Raw genomic sequence first — 16,511 nt, forward strand, 5'->3', positions numbered from 1 at the left:
GTTGCTCAGGTTGGAGTGCGGTGGCACACTCACAGCCACCACAATCTCGACCTGCTGGGCTCTGGCGATCCTTCCACCTCAGCCTTCTAAGTAACTGGAACTACAGGGGTGCACTACCACACCAGTTAATTTTTATGGTACAGACAAGGTCTCGCTAAGTTGCCTGGGCGGGTCTCAGACCTGCGAGCTCAGGGAATCCACTCGCCTCAGCCACCCAAAGTGCTGGGATTACAGACTGAGCCACCAAACCCGGCCCAAATGCATTTTAAATGAATTCTTGGACATTTGGTAATACCCAAAAAGTAAATTTTTAGTAAAAGTTGCTAATGTAGTTTTTAAACCGTGTTTGGTAAGTCTATTTTGATTTTCATGTAGTAGTTGTGATAATTTTATGAGTTTTTGTTTTGTTTTGTTTTGGCTTTTTTTTTTTTTTGAGTCAGAGTCATACTCTGTCTCCCAGGCTGGAGTGCTTACCACAGTCTTGATCTTCTGGGCTCAGGTGATCCTTCTGCCTCAGCCTTCCAAATAGCTGGGACTACAGGCCTTTAAAACCATGCCCAATTAGAGACGAGGTCTGGACACATTGTCCAGGTTGGTCTCGAACCCCTATACTCAGGCAATCCTCTTGCCTCAACTTCCTAAAGTCCTGAGATTACAGATGTGAGCCACCGCACCTAGCCAATTTCATGGTCTAAGGGGCCATGGCCACTGGTACTAAGTTCTAATGCAATATTCTCCTTTGGATACTAATTCATAATAACCATCCATCTCTCTTGAGAATCTGAGAGAAACCATTTTTGCCTTGGATCTCAACCAGCTATGTTTGTGTCTGTTTGTTTGTTCATTTGTCTTAAAAGGAGGGAAAGGGGGAATTGTTCCAATAGATTGCTGTACTAGAAATGTCTTCCGATTTCTTCCCACGCCCTCTTCTATGGAAAGCAATCTGCCCATGGTCCTGCTAAGGAACCGTGGTCAGGCTTCTAGCACACGGCCCTACTACCCACCATCTCAACACATTCACAACTGACCACACCTGACGGAACCCAGGGTAGACACTGACACAACAGCAATGACCAAACACCTATGAACCCGAATGGCTTGACCATTCCTCTCTTCATAATTTATTAGATTCCTCTCTTAATAATTTTCATTTGGGAGTCAGAGTAACAGAGGCAAATAGAAAAAAAGGCAGAAACTGAGGAAGAGTTATACTCAAAGAGGCCTTCATTACACAAAGGGGCCTTTATTGACAGAAAGCTGGAATTCTGGAAAGCTAAAAACTTTGAAGAGGGTAAGCAGACCTCATAGAGAAGCATATAGAGGGATATTCACACAAAAGTGAAGATACTGGGAGATTAATTGTTGTTCTTCCATATCCCCTACTGAGACAATGAAAATGTCTTTAAATGCAACAATAAGCCGGCATAAAATAAAAACTTCTGTAGTTGCCAAAAATATAATCAGATCAGGAACCCTGGTTGGTGAGTGAACACTGAAACCAGCTTTTGCCCTGAACGTTTCTGCCTGACCCTGGAGGAACTGAGCTTCTGCTTTGAGGGCTACGTGAAGCTACCCAAGATGGGTCATCTAAATGAAAACCTTCCCATATAATACTAGAACTCAGAGGTCACCTCCAGCATGTAAGTGCTTGAGAACTAGATCCTGTTCTACAGAAGGAGGCAGCAAGGAATTATGTCTCTCTTGATCTTGGTGCTGAGCAGAGCTTTAAACAATTTCCCATGTGTATTCATGACCACAAGCCAATCCTTACACAGCTTGAAGTCCAAATACCATCTGTGTAGTCTGAAAAACTTTAAGCACAGAATGTAATTCCTAGGGTGCCTGCGTTGGTAGTCCCAACTTCAACCTCAAAGGATTCCCACAGATAAAGTTTCAAAAAAAATAAGCAGCTCCCAGGCAAAAATTACAAAACACACATAGAGACACCATGAGAGGGAAAAAAAAAACAACCCATGCAATTCTTGAAAGAAAATCTTTTTGTTTGCTTGTTTGGTTTTTCATTTTGAGTCAGAGTCTCACTCTGTTGCCCATTTTGATGCAGTGGCACACTCACGGCCACCGCAGTCTCAACCTGCTGGGCTCAGGCGATCCTTCCACTTTGCCCTTCCAAGTAGCTAGAACTACAGGTGTGTGCTACCACGCCCCGTTGATTTTTATTTATTGTAGAGACAAGGTCTTGCCAAGTTGCCCGGGCTGGTCTCAAACCCCTGAGCTCAGGCAATCCTCTCGCCTCTGCCTCCCAAAGTTCTGGGATTACTGGTGTGAGCTATAGTGCCCGGCAAAAAAATATTTTTCACCCTACAGTTGCTGTCCTTGGACAGCCATGAGATTCATTTTAATGGTGCAATAAAGTTTTCCTTGACTTGATAAATCTTACAGAAATTTTGTTGTGAAAAAAAATCACGACTCCTTTGTTATCAACTTTTGTTTCTACACCATAGCTGACACCATGGATCTTAGGGATGACAATAGCGGGCTTGGGTGCCTCTACTTGTCAGTATCTCTATGAACTTCATGCTACACTCCTTCGTCATTGCCACGTGCCAGTGATCTTACACATCTCTCTCTGGTGTCTGTTTGAATGACATACTGGATGAACAGGAGGAGCTTACTGTGTCCAAGTGGGACTTGACTGCAGGAGAAGCATATTAGGAGACTCTTGTGGGAAATCTAGCTTATGCTAATCAAGCCCAGCTTGGATGACTGTAAATGCCTGGGAATTAAGGAGAGTGAAACCAAAGTGGCAAAGGAATGGCCACCTAATTCCCCACAAGGGTTGAACACAAGAAATAACTAGTCTTATCATTTTAGACACAATGGGAAATAATCCACAGCCGAAAGTCTGGTTTATGCAGATAAATCTTTCACATAAAGGTGAATAAAGCAACCGTTAGCCAGCGTTGAAGGACGTTATATGGTACTATTTCGAAAGATGGCATTTTGTCAACCTGTGCGCCTCTTCCGGGAATGAGCGTTCTGTTTTAAATCCCTAGGCCTATAGATGGGGATGAAAACGTTTGATTCACCAGAGAACTCTATGTTGGCTGGTTGCCAGCTGCTGCTAAGAGTGCTTTTTCCTTGAGAGATTCACCACCACTTCTGTTTGTTGTCCTGCTAAACAAGCAAAGCACCTGGAGTTGAAAAGACCCCGACGGTTAGACTTTCAGGTGAGTGGAAGGAAAACAAGGGGAACACAACTCCTGACCTTCCTCTCAGGCTGCATTAACGGTGTTTGGTTAAGACAATTAATCACAAGGAAAGAAGATGCGCTTGGGAGCTCAAGCCTATGTCTTCCTAGCTCCTTCTCTCTACTCTGTGAGGAGCTATTTTGAGGTTAATTGGACTTTTATCTGGAACGCCCACTCGTGTGACCCTTTCCTTGCTCTGCAATGAGCCAACCGCGGCACAATTATTTCCTGCTGAAGGTCAGATAGACAGTGATATTTGAAAACAACTCCTCATCAGGCATTAAGGAAATGAGAAGAGGATTGCACTTGCTCCTTTCTTGTTTGGAAAGTCACTTTCAGTTTCAGATTAAGTGAAATGTAACGTCGAATAGTGGTGATTTAAGGTCTAGTAGTAATCAAAACAGTAAACCAGGTTTACATCCATTGCAGATGAGCTTGGTCGAAATTAATTCATTCTATACTATGCAGAGTCATTTTGGATACTGGGGAATTGAAGCTGCACAGGATTTAATATCTCATGGATATATCAGCCAAAGATTTTTTTCTTCTCCCTTCTCAAAGAGCTTCATTTGAAAAAATTTTTTGCCAAGCGCAGTGGCTCACGCCTGTAATCCCAGCACTTTGGGAGGCCAAGGCGAGAGAATTGCCTGAGCCCACGAGCTCAAGACCAACCTGGGCAATATGGTGAGACCATGTCTCTACAATAAATCAAAAAAATTAGCCAGGCGTGGTGGCGCATGCCTGTAGTTCCAGCCACTTGGAAGGCTAAAGTGGAAGGATCACCTGAGCCTTGCAGGTCAAGGCCGCAGTGGCTGTGAGCATGCCACTGCACTCCAGCCTGGCTGACATAATGAGACTCTGATTCAAAAAAAGAAAAGTTTTTTTGTTTTTGTTTTAGTTTTTTTGAAACAGGGTCTCACTCTGTCACCCAGGCTCAGTGGCATGATCATAGCTCACTGCCACCTAGAACTCCTGGGCTCAAGCGATCCTCCCACCTCAGTCGCCAAGTGGCTGGGACTACAGACATGTGCCATCATGGTTGGCTAATTTTTTTAGGGTTTTGCTATATTGCCCAGTCTGGTCTTGAACTCCTGATTTCAAGTAATCTCCTTGCCTCAGCCTCCCCAGTAGCTGAGATTACAGACTTGAGCCACACCACATCCGATGACAAGGTATATATTTTTTTATTTTATTTATTATTATTATTTTTTGAGTTGGAGTCTCACTCAGGCTGGCGTGCAGTGTCAACCTCCTGGGCTCAGGTGATTCTTCCGCCTCAGCCATCCAAGTAACTGGAACTACAGGTGCACACACCTGGCTAATTTTTCATTTAGTGTAGAGATGAGGTCTCACCATGTTGCCCAGACTGGTCCCGAACCCGTGGGCTCAGACAATCCTCTCACCTCAATTGCCAAAGTGCTGGGATTACAGGCTTGAGCCACCGCACCCACTGAAAAGGTATATTTTTTTGTTGTTGTTTTTTTTTTTTGAGTTGGAGTCTCACTCTGTCGCCCAGACTGGAGTGCAGTGGCCGCTCCCGGCCACCGCAGCCTCGACCTGCTGGGCTCCGGCGATCCTTCCGCCTCAGCCTTCCCAGTAGCCGGAACTACAGGCGCGCGCTGCCACACCCAGCTAGTTTTTGATTTATTGTAGAGATGAGGTCTCGCCAAGTTGCCCAGGCAGGTCTCGAACCTGCAGGCTCAGGCAATCCACTCACCTCAGCCTCCCAATGCGTGGGATTACAGGCTGAGCCACCAAGCCCGGCTTGAAAAGGTATATTTTTAAAAGAATGCTGCTTGCAGTTTAACCTTAGTAACTCCTGATTTAGCCCGTTACAGTAGTTCACTAATTTAAATCACCAAATAAGTATTGAATATCTACATGTTCAAGGCATGAAGCTGTACCCATTCAGTCAAATGTCAAGAAAAGGGAGGTATTTAAAAACAGTTGCGGCTGGGTGTGGTGGCCCATGCCTATAATCCTAGCACTTTGGGAGCCCAAGATGGGAGGATTGCTTAAGCCCAGGAGTTCAAGACCAGCCTAGGCAACATAGCAAGACCTCATCTCTACTAAACAAACAAACAAAACCAGTTGAATTTCCAAAGTTCATTGAGAATTAAAACATGGTAATTTTTTAATTTTTTGAGTTGGAATCTTACTCTGTTGCCCAGGCTGGAGTGCGGTGGCATGCTCATGGCCACCATAGCCTCGACCTACTGGGCTCAGGCAATCCTTCCACCTCTGCCTTCCAAGTAGCTGGAACCACAGGCGTACGCCACCCCACCTGGCTAATTTCGTGATTTATTGTAGAGTTGAGGTCTCACCAAGTTGCCCAGGCTGGTCTCAAACCCGTAGGCTTAGGCAATCCTCTCACCTCAGCGTCCCAAAGTGCTGGGATTACAGGTGTGATCCCAGCCAAAACATGGTAATTTTTAAACTTTTTTGAGTTCTGACTTAGTTTAATGGAAGGCTTCTTGTCAATTCTTGATCGGAGAATATAATTAATATCTTGGTTCATTACTAGAAATCCATTGTTATCATGAAATAAACTATCTCTCTCATTATTACAAATAACAAACTCTTTTTTTTTAATTTTTCATTTTAAAGATGTGAGATACAATTCAGGGTTAGGTATACAAATGTTCATTATGCAGGCACCCTTGACAATGAGGTATGATCCCCTCCCTGGCAGAATCCCATTACTGCCAATCCTATCCAACCCACTCCATTCCCCAGCAATTTCCCACTACTGACAATTCTTTTCCGATACTATTACGATAGTTGTTCAAGGTCCGCTTATGAGTAAGAACATGTGTTACTCAGTTCTTTGTTTCTGTGATAGATCACTCAGTATTATAGACTCTAACTCCATCTAAGTTGCTGTGAAGTTCATAATTTTGTCCTTCGTTAGGCTGTGTAATATTCCATCATGTATACATACCACATTTTTTTTTTATCCAGTCCTCTTTCGATGGGTAGCACAGTTGGGTTCATATTCTTGCCATTGTGAACAATGCTGCAATAAATGTGTGTGCGGGTATCTTTTTCATAGAGTGATTTGAGTTCCTCTGGGTATATTCCCAGTAGGAAGATTGTGAAGTCATATGGAAGATCAATTTTTAGACCTTTTAGGAATCGCCAAACTGTTTTCCACTAGTTTACATTCCTACCAACAGTGTAGAAGTGTTCCCTTTTCCCCACATTCTCTCATGCATCTGGGTTTTGTTTTGTTTTGTTTTGTTTTTGAATTAATGATTTTGGCCACCCTGACTGGAGTTAGGTGGTATCTCAGTGTGGTTTTAATTTGCATTTCTTTGATGACTAGTGAGGCTGAACATTTTTTCATCTATCTGTTAACTGCCCGTATGTCTTCTTTTGAGAAGTGCCTATTCATGTCTTTTGCCCACTTTGTAAATGGGGCTGTTTGTTTTTTTGTTTGTTTGTTTCAGCACATTTGAGTTCCTTGTAGATCCTAGATTTTAGGCCTTTGTCAGATATGCAGTTGGCAAATATTTTTTCCCAGTCCGTGGGCTGTCTCCCCACTCTCTTGATGGTTTCTTTGGCTTTGCAGGAGCTTGTCAGTTTGATGAGGTCCCACTTGTCTATCTTATCTCTTATGGCATGGGCACTTGGGGTTTTAAACAGGAATTGGTTGCCAATTCCAATTGCCATAAGGGTGTCTCCTGCATTTTCTAAAGTTCTTATAGTTTGAGGTTTTACATTTAGGTCTTTGATTCATTTAGAGTTGATGTTTGTATATGTAATAGGTAGGAGTCTTGTTTTAACCTTCTGCACATGGTCAGCCAGTTTTTCCAGGACCATTTACTGAATAGATTCTCTTCTCCACAGTGGTTGGTGGTGGAGGCTTTGTTGAAGATGAGTTGGTTGAGAAATTGAGATTTTGCCTCTGGAATCTCCATCTTGTTCCTTTGGTCGATATGCCTGTTCTTGTACCGAATCCAGGCTGTTTTGATTATTGTAGCCTTGTGATAGAGTTTAATGTCTGAAAGTGTGATACCTTTGTTTTTTTGTTTTTGCTGAGGATTGTTTTGGCTATTTGTGGTCATTCATGTTTTCATATGAATTCCTGTATTGTTGTTTCCAGGTCTGAGAAGAATGCTGCTGGTAATTTAGTGGGTATTGCATTAAATCTGTAGATTGCCTCGGATAGGATGGACATCTTAACAATGTTGATTCTTCCAGTCCATGAGCATGGAATATTTTTCCATTTGTTTGTGTCATCTTTGATTTCTTTGAGCAATGTTTTGTAGTTTTTGTTGTAAAGTTCTTTCACAACTCTGGTTGGGAAGATGCCAAGGTATTTCATTTATTTTGTGGCTATTGTGAATGGGATTGTGCTTTTTATTTGGATTTCTGTTTGTTTATTATTGGTGTATAGAAATGCACATTGATTTTATACCCTGAGACTTTGCCAAAGTCCTTTATCAGTACAGGGAGGTTTTTGACAGATTCTCTTGGGTTTTCAAGGTATAGTATCTTGTTGTCTGCAAAGAGGGATAACAACTTCCTGTCTTCCTATTTGGATACTCTTGATTTCCTTCTCTTGTCTGCTTGCTCTAGCTAGGACTTCCAATACTATGTTGAACAGGAGGGCTAAGAGTGTCTTATTCCAGTTTTCAGGGGAAATGGTTCCAATTTCTGCATGTTTAGCAGTATATTGGCTGTGAGTTTCTCATGGATTGCTCTTACTATTTTGAGGTATGTTCCACCTATGCCCAGATGTTTGAGGGTTTTTATCAAGAAGGGGTGCTGGATTTTATCAAAAGCTTTTTCTGTGTCTAATGACATAATCATGTGGTTTTTGTCTTTACATCTGTTGATGTATTTAATTACATTTATGGTCTTGTGAATGTTGAACCAGCTCTCCAACCCAGGGATAAAGCCTATTTGGTCATGGTGGATGATTTTTGAGCTGTGGAACAACAAACTCCTTCCAGGTGCCCACTGCCTGTAGAGCACTGTGCCAGAGAAATGTGGTATGACAAAATTGTTGCTTTCAAGGTGTTAGAATCTGGCAGAGAAGTCAAAATAGAGTATGGGAGAGGTTGGATACAGAGTAGCAGCACAAAAGACTCTTTGCCCTGTTGAACTGTACCATGTCATGGTGGTTACAAGAATCTATGTCAACATGTATATATTTATTTATTGGTTTTTGTCCACAATTCCTGGCTCAGAACTCCCATAGCACTTGTCAGTCTTTTGTTACAATGTTGGGTGTGACAGGCCTCAGGAACAGGTGTCAGGAAACAGAATCTCAGAACTTCTCCTGCCCTGCTTTCACCTGAGCCAAGGCAGGACTCTCATCCCTGTCTTCTGATTGTGGGTCTTAAGACCCTCCCCAGAGAGGGCCTGTCCCGTACCCTGGGGGAAAAAAATGAGGATGTCAAGAAGCTTCCTTAAAAATCCAAGAAGCCGGGCTCAGTGGCTCAGCGTGTAATCCTGCGCCTTTGGGAGTCTGAGGTGAGTGGATTGCCTGAGCCCGCGGGTTCGAGACCTGCCTGGGCAGCGAGACCTCATCTCTATAATAAATCAAAAAATAAGCTGGGCATGGTAGCGCACGCCCCGGCTACTTGGAAGGCTGAGGCGGAAGGCTCGCCGGGGCCCAGCGGGTCGAGGCTGCGGTGGCCGGGAGCGGCCACTGCACTCCAGTCTGGGCGACAGAGTGAGACTCCAACTCAAAAAAACAAAAACAACAAAATCCAAGAGGACAGGGTTTGTGGAGGACAGGGTTCAGAGAGCTTCTAGATATGTGAACACATGGAGGTTCCCGGAGGGTGGTGAGCCCAGGGAGGGCATGGGATCTCTGCGACCTTTCCCCAAAACCTCACCCTATGCATCTCTTCATCTGTATCCTTTATAATAAGCCTGAGTTCTGTTTTTCCTGTCCAATCCAATAAATCGGCTGCTATCTCTCGAGGCCAATCAAGTCGGGAGGCAGAAATTGGGAGAAATGAATGTTTAATCTGTTACCATGGAATCAGGGAGCGAGTCGGTATATTCACCCAAAAAAATCTCACTCCCTGCCAGTACAATCTACTCAGAGCTTATACTCCATAGCCCCTCACCCAGGGCCAAGGCTAAATTAATGAAGACAAAACTCAAGCTCTCCTAATCCTTTCACCCAACCCCAAGATTGAATTAAGGCCTGCAGGCAGTGACCCAAGATCTAATCATGCAGATAGTTCCTTAAGGGAGGGATGGTAAGTTACAACAGTCAGCGAAGCTACCTTGTACACTTAGATAAACAACTGGGAATCAAACATGAGAGATATAAGAAACCCCCATTGCCAGAGCCTTGGCCTTTAACACCGTGAGCTACTCCAGCAGACTAATTGAATCTAAAGAGGTGATTGTGAGAACCCCAACTTGAAGCCGGTTGGTCAGGAGTTCCAGAGGCCCAGACTTGGGTATTGGCTTAGGGGCACCCGGTGGGGTCTGACACTCTCTCTGGGTGTCGGAACCGAACCGGAGGACACACAGCCGGTGTCTGCTGCCTGGTGTGAGGGAAAACACTCCCACGCATTGGGTCACACAGTTCTTCTTCTGTGAGGATGATTGTTGTGATGGTGGTGTGAGAGTAGAAGAAAAACCTGGTTTGAGAATTTTTGTTCAAAATGTGTAAAAATTCACAGAACCCATAAAAGTAAATTTTACCGCATGTAGAAAGAAAAAAGAATTTAATTTTAAGTGCATAGGAAGAATGCAGAAGCGGATTTACCATAAAGTTAATGGAACCAAGACTTCAGCTTCTTTCAAGGCCTTGTACCTATTTTATATTCTTTTTCATAAAGAGAAACTTTATGAAAATTTAGAGTGTTTATGACACACTCCAAATTGTATAAGCTTCAGGACTTATAAACCTTGGATTCACCGCTTGGAGTTATGACTCTAAAGTAATTACATTTCTTTCCAAAAGTCAAATGTAGGAAAACCTAAACAGCAGTATGAGGCAGCAAATGCGGAATGCTGGGAATCCAGAGGAAAGAAGGGTGAGTGGGACCAGGAAGGTCAGTGGGGTTTGAATCGGATCTTTCTTTTTTTTTTTGAGTCAGAGACTCATCTGTCGCTCAGAAAGGAGTGCAGTGGCACACTCGCGGCCACCGCAGCCTTGACCTACTGGGTTCAGGTAATCCTTCTGCCTCAACCTTCCGAGTAGCTGTGCCACTATGCCCGACTGATTTTTTGATTTATTGTAGAGCTGAGGTCTCACCAAGTTCCCCAGGCTGGTCTTGAACCCATGGGTTCAGGCAATCCTCTCACCTCGGCCTCCCAAAGTGCTGGGATTATAGGCGTGAGACACCGCGCCCAGCCTTGGATTGGGTCATTGTAATAAGTAGTTGGACTCCATCTTTGATGTTTGACTGATGAGAACATTCAGCCCCATCATGCCCGTACGCATTCTGCCCCCCGTCTGGGCAAGCCAGTAAGAAACTCTGTTCCCCGTCCTCTGGTGCTGGCAGTAAATTCAAACCACACCAGCTGCAGCCCACTCCCTAATCACAGCCCTACTCCCTAATCACAGTAAAAGCCAAGCCAGTCAACTTTCCCCTCTCTCTCAAGACATCTTTGGAACAGCTTGGGAGACACTCTTGAATTCCACACGAAGCCTCAGTGTGTGGGAAATGAACCTTCTCTTATCCTCTTAGCAAGTATGTGGCATCTCCAGTCTCAATATCCAAACCAAATTTGGGGTGGGAATCAAATACTGGGTAATGGATCCAGCCAGTTCTGTTTTTGTAACTGTCTTGAAAATTGATATAATGCAGAAAGGAGAAAAGAAGGAAATTTCAGGGAGTGATATTGCTTAGCCAAAGACATGAAGGCATAAATATGAAAATTGTGTTTGCGATTTATAGACTCATCTGCAAGTTTGCATAGATGAGTCAGAAGGGTGGTGATAAGACTGAAGTCGTAGGTAAGAGTCATTGAACTGGATAAGAAATAGAGATTTTTTTAGCCAGGCTCGGTGGCTCAGCCTGTAATCCTGCGCTTTGGGAGGCTGAGGTGAGTGAATTGCCTGAGCCCGCTGGTTCGAGACCCGCCTGGGCAACTTGGCGAGACCTCATCTCTACAATAAATCAAAAAATTAACCAGGCGTGGTAGCGTGCACCTATAGTTCCAGCTACTTGGAAGGCTGAGATGGAAGGATCGCTGGAGCCCAGCAGGTCGAGGCTGCGGTGGCCAGGAGTGGCCACTGCACTCCAGTCTGGGTAACAGAGTGAGACTCCAACTCAAAAAAAAAAAAAATAGAGATTTTTATCTTGTGTACAGCAAGAAATAAGGCTGGATGCAGCAGCTCATGCCGGTTGTCCCAGCTACCTGGAGGCTAAGGTGGGAGGATCGCTTGAGCCCAGGAGTTTGCAGTTGCAGGGAGCTCTCATCACAGCCTCTGCACTCAAGCGTGGGCAACAGAGAGGGTGCCTCTTTAAAAAAAATACATACATGTATTTATATATAAATACACACAGGTATTTATTTATTTATTTATAAAATGGGATTTTTTAATGAATGGAGAAAGGACAGGGTCAGATAGGAATTTTGAGATTGCCCATCCCGTTGTGAAATGTCACCTGCATTGGAGGCAGGGAGGTCCAGAAAGAAGGAAACCGGTTAGCAAATGATCTTTTAATTTAAGCACAGGATGGCAAAGGCCTGGATTGTTAGCATGTCAGTGGGATGAAAAGAAAGGAAGAGGTTGACGTACAAATAGAGTGAAAGATATTTAGCTCTAGATGTATGCATACAGCGTAGATGTCAGATCAGATATTTTTAAGTGTAAGCTCTGTTTTTCTGATTTTGAATTGAAAATATCACTGGGCTCAGTGGCTCCTGCCTGTAATCCCAGCACTTTGGGAGGTGGAGGCGAGAGGACTGCCTGAGCCTAGGCATTTGAGATCAGCCTAGGCAACTAGGTAAGACCTTGTCTCTACGATAAATCAAAAAGTTAGCCAGCAGCTGTGGCACGTGCCTGTAGTTCCAACTACTTGGAAGGCTGAGGTGGAAGAATCGCCTGAGCCCAGCAGGTCAAGGCTGTGGTGGCCATGAACGTGACACCGCACTCCAGCCTGGGCGACACAGTGAGACTCCAACAACAACAAAGAACTAATAGTTTTATCTTAAAATATGCATATTTCCTAGTTCTGCCCATTGAAAAGACCACAACAATGATCATTTCAGCAGCGATGAGTATTCTAGCACTGGATTTTTATCTCCAAATATAATTTGACAATAAAAGGAACCAGGGCTCCTTGAAGAAATAGTTGATTCCAGTCTGGGACAAGGAAGATGGAAGTTGGTTTTGGAACACCTTGTCATAACAGGCAGCAAGAATGTTATCAGAGACACTGAAGTGTCAAAAGGACTTCAGGAACATACTTGAAGAGGCTCCTAGTGGCCAAAGATAGGAAATCTTGATCATCATCTATGAGGTCAATAACTGTGAGATATGGAAACACCTCAAAAATATTTAAATCTGTGAGTTTATAAACATATGGGGGGAGGAACCAAATCACCACTGTTGGAGGACGCTAACAAACCAAGTCTCTTTCAGAGGACCGGTCAATAAAGGAAAAAATCAAGCATTTATCCTCTTTCCTGTTTCCTGTATGGACTGTACATGGATAACCAAAAGTAGATGAGGACAATTTCTCATTACGGAAGTATTTTAGCTAAGATACAAAAAAAGAAAAGATAGAATTAGGTTATCAACATTCCTCAACCCCTAATGAATTAATGAATCCAGACTCTTAATACCAACGAATAATAATGTCACAAAAAGAGACACGGCAGACATTCCATGCCTCCTAGTACAACGCCACCTACAAACTTGCCTCACTAAAATAGCTGGAGATGAACTGGGTCAAGCCACTTGATTTAACTACTAATCAACAGAATGTACAGAGGACAGACGAATGTATTAGATGACACTCTTGCGATGCAAGCAGCAAAATCCAGACTGTGGAAAACTATACAGGACAAACAGCCTGGTTTCTTCAACAAATACACTGTGGGGGGGAAAAAGGGGAAAACCCAGAGGAAAAAAATCTGTAGATTAAAAAAAATAATCTTGGTCAGGTGCAGTGGCTCATGCCTGTAATCCCAGCACCTTGGGAGGCCAAGGTGAAAGAATCACCCGAGTACAGGGGCTCGGGACTGGCCTGGGCAACTTGGGGAGACCTTGTCTCTACAATAAATAAAAAATATTAGTCCGGGCGCAGTGACTCAAGCCTGTAATGCCAGCACTTTGGAAGGCTGAGGCGAGAGGATTGCCTGAGCCCACAGATTCGAGATCAGTCTGGGCAACAAGGTGAGACCTCATCACTACAATAAATCAAAAGTTAGCCAGGCATGGTAGTATCTGCCTGTAGTTCTGGCTACTTGGAAGGCTGAGGTGGAAGGATCTCCGGAGCCCAGCAGGTCGATGCTGGGGTGGCCATGAGCATGCCACTGCACTCACTCCAGCCTGGGCGATAGAGTGAGACTCCAACTCAAAAAAAAAAAAAAAAAAAAAGAGTACTGAAAAATAACATAATATCTAAAAGTCAAGTATATGGAAAAAACTAAATAAGTTGGTAGACACACCATGGAAAGAGTCAATATTGGAAAGATGCTAATTCTCCCACAAATGAATCCACAAATATGACTCAAGTTCAGTTGAAATCCCAGCAAAATTTTTCATGTGACAAATTAAATCTAAAATTCATATAGAAAATTAGGGGTCTAAGAAAAGCCAAGATAATTCTGAAGAAAAAGCTCTTGCCTGTTAGGTAACAAGATTTATTATAAAGCTATAGTAATTAAGACAGTGGAGTATTAGCACAAAGATTGATAGATGAGTTAAGAATACTGAATAGAAAGTACAGAAATATACCCATGTATATAGGGGAACTTGGTACAAGTGGCACCAAAATTCATGGGGAAAGATTAGCTAGTTAATAAGTTGTGTTATATTACTAAAGTTATACTAACAGTCATGTAAATTATTTTGAAAAGCGCAAAACAATTCTTTGCAAATATTCTACTTGTAATAAGCAAAAATATAAAACGTGATTAGATACCTATAAAATATATAAAACTCACGGCTTCTGGGGACAGAGGGAAATATAAGCTTTAAATCTTCTTAGTAATTTTAAAAAACTCTTTAAACATAAATTTTATAAGCTGTTAACAGCTTTCAGTGCTGGCAAAATTGTATTTGGTACATTTTTTTTTATTTCTTTTGTTCTACAGACATCAGTGTATGTTGTAATTCAGTATATAATAGCAGCACAAATCAGTGGAGGAAAGACTCCATAAATGCTTTAGGACAACAGATTACTATAATAATGGGAGAGTTAGATTGTCACTTTATATCATACACCAAATAAATTCCAGAGATAAAGTAAAATTTTTAATTTTTTTAAAAGAATTCTATCCCTGTTTGGTGAGAAGCTTTCTAAGGATACAACAAAGGACGAAATCACAAAAGGAAGTATAAATATATTTGACTAAGTAAAAATATTAAATTTCTATACATCCTAAAGTGACACAAAAAACTTCAAAGGCAGGCCAGGTGCAATGGCTCACACCTGGAATCCCAGCACTTTAGGAGGCCAAGGTGGAAGGACAGTTTGAGCCCAGAAGCTCAAGACAAACCTGGGCAACACAATGAGACCCCTAACTCTACAAAGCTCAAGATCAGTCTGGGCAACATGGCAAAACCTCATTTCTACAATAAATTTTTGAAAATTAGCAGGGCGTGGTGGTATATGCCTATAGTCCCCGCTACTTAGAAGACTGAGGCAGAAGGATCACCAGAGCCCAGCAGGTAGAGGCTACAGTAACCGTGATCGTGCCACTGTACTCCAACCTGGACGATACAGTAAGACTCTGACTTCAAAAAAAAAAATTCAAAGGCAAATAATAAACTATGGAAAATCTTGAGACTAACATGACAAAAATACCAATGTTCTTGACATATAAATCAGCAAGGAATATATAGAATCTTGATCAAATAGCAGGCAAAGGACACAAGCAAGCTATACACAAATAATAGTCATAGGTGCAAATGTTCAACATTACAAAAAAGGCAAATGAAAATAAAGTGCTCTTCTTATGTATTATATTAGCAACTATTTTAATAATATTTATTGGCAAGATAGGGCCAAGCTGGCATTCTCATATACCTCTAGTGGGTATATAAATAGGTGTTTTAAAAAGAATAAATAGGTTTTTAAAATTTTTTTCACACAAGCTTTTTATCAATTGACACCAATGACCAAGATTACGACCCTTTAATTTGCAAATTTGTCATTTACTTTCTATGGCTCATTTTAAGAAAATAATCAGAAACTTAAAGTATACAAACAGGAGACCTATTCAGTAATAAATACAAATAACTAGTACATATTTTTTAAGTTCTCTATTACTGCAGTACTCTCTTTGAATCATCACAGTAAAGACTAAAAGGATGGGGGGGCGAGGAGGCGGAATTGGCAATAGTGAGAATCTGCCTTGGGAGGGAGGGACAGACCTCATCAACAAGGGCACCTGCATAATGAACATTTGTATACCTAACCCTGAATTGTACCCCACATCTTTAAAATAAAAAAATTAAAAATTAAAAAAAAGATTAAAAGGAGTCAAAATGTTCAAAGTCAGGGAAAAGTCACAATTTATTACTTCTGATGCCAAGTGGAGTACAGTGCAAAACACATGGGTTCTTTGACTCGACCCTGAAATGAATTTCAGAGTGGCCAGCAAAGTTTTAAAACAAAGTTTATCGGCAAGAAAAAGAGAGGGAAAGAAACAAAGTTTACTAGCGAGAAGAAGAAAGGGAAAGAAAAAGATTTGTGCCAGAAATATCTGACATGGTTGATTCTCTCGAAAAGAAAGATGCATGCTTTTGCTCTCAACTGAAAGCTAGAAATAGCTACCTAGTGACTGATATGCTAGTGAAGTGGAGCCCAGGAAACTGCTGCCCTCTCCGCCTCTTACGGGAAGAGGGGTGTTTTGATCAGTTAAGGGGTGGAGTTGAGTCTTTTACCTTCAACAGGGAACCTGAAGGGTTCTAAATGATTATTATGCTAAACCATGAGCTGAAATGTTGGGCTGTCCTATTCTTACATCTGATGGGATTTTCTTTTGATTAGCTGAGGAGGTGGGGTGGACTGGTAGATCCACATTCCAGCCTGGCCTGCAATAAAGTTGTCATAAGAAAAATATCTATAAGTGGACTCTGAACAATTACCATAATACTATAAGAAAGGAATTGGCAGTAGTGGGAAACTGCCGGGGGGGGGG

Source organism: Carlito syrichta, unplaced genomic scaffold, assembly GCF_000164805.1.
Source record: "Carlito syrichta isolate Samal-C Ts95f unplaced genomic scaffold, Tarsius_syrichta-2.0.1 Scaffold307180, whole genome shotgun sequence".
Taxonomy (NCBI): Eukaryota; Metazoa; Chordata; class Mammalia; order Primates; family Tarsiidae; genus Carlito; species Carlito syrichta.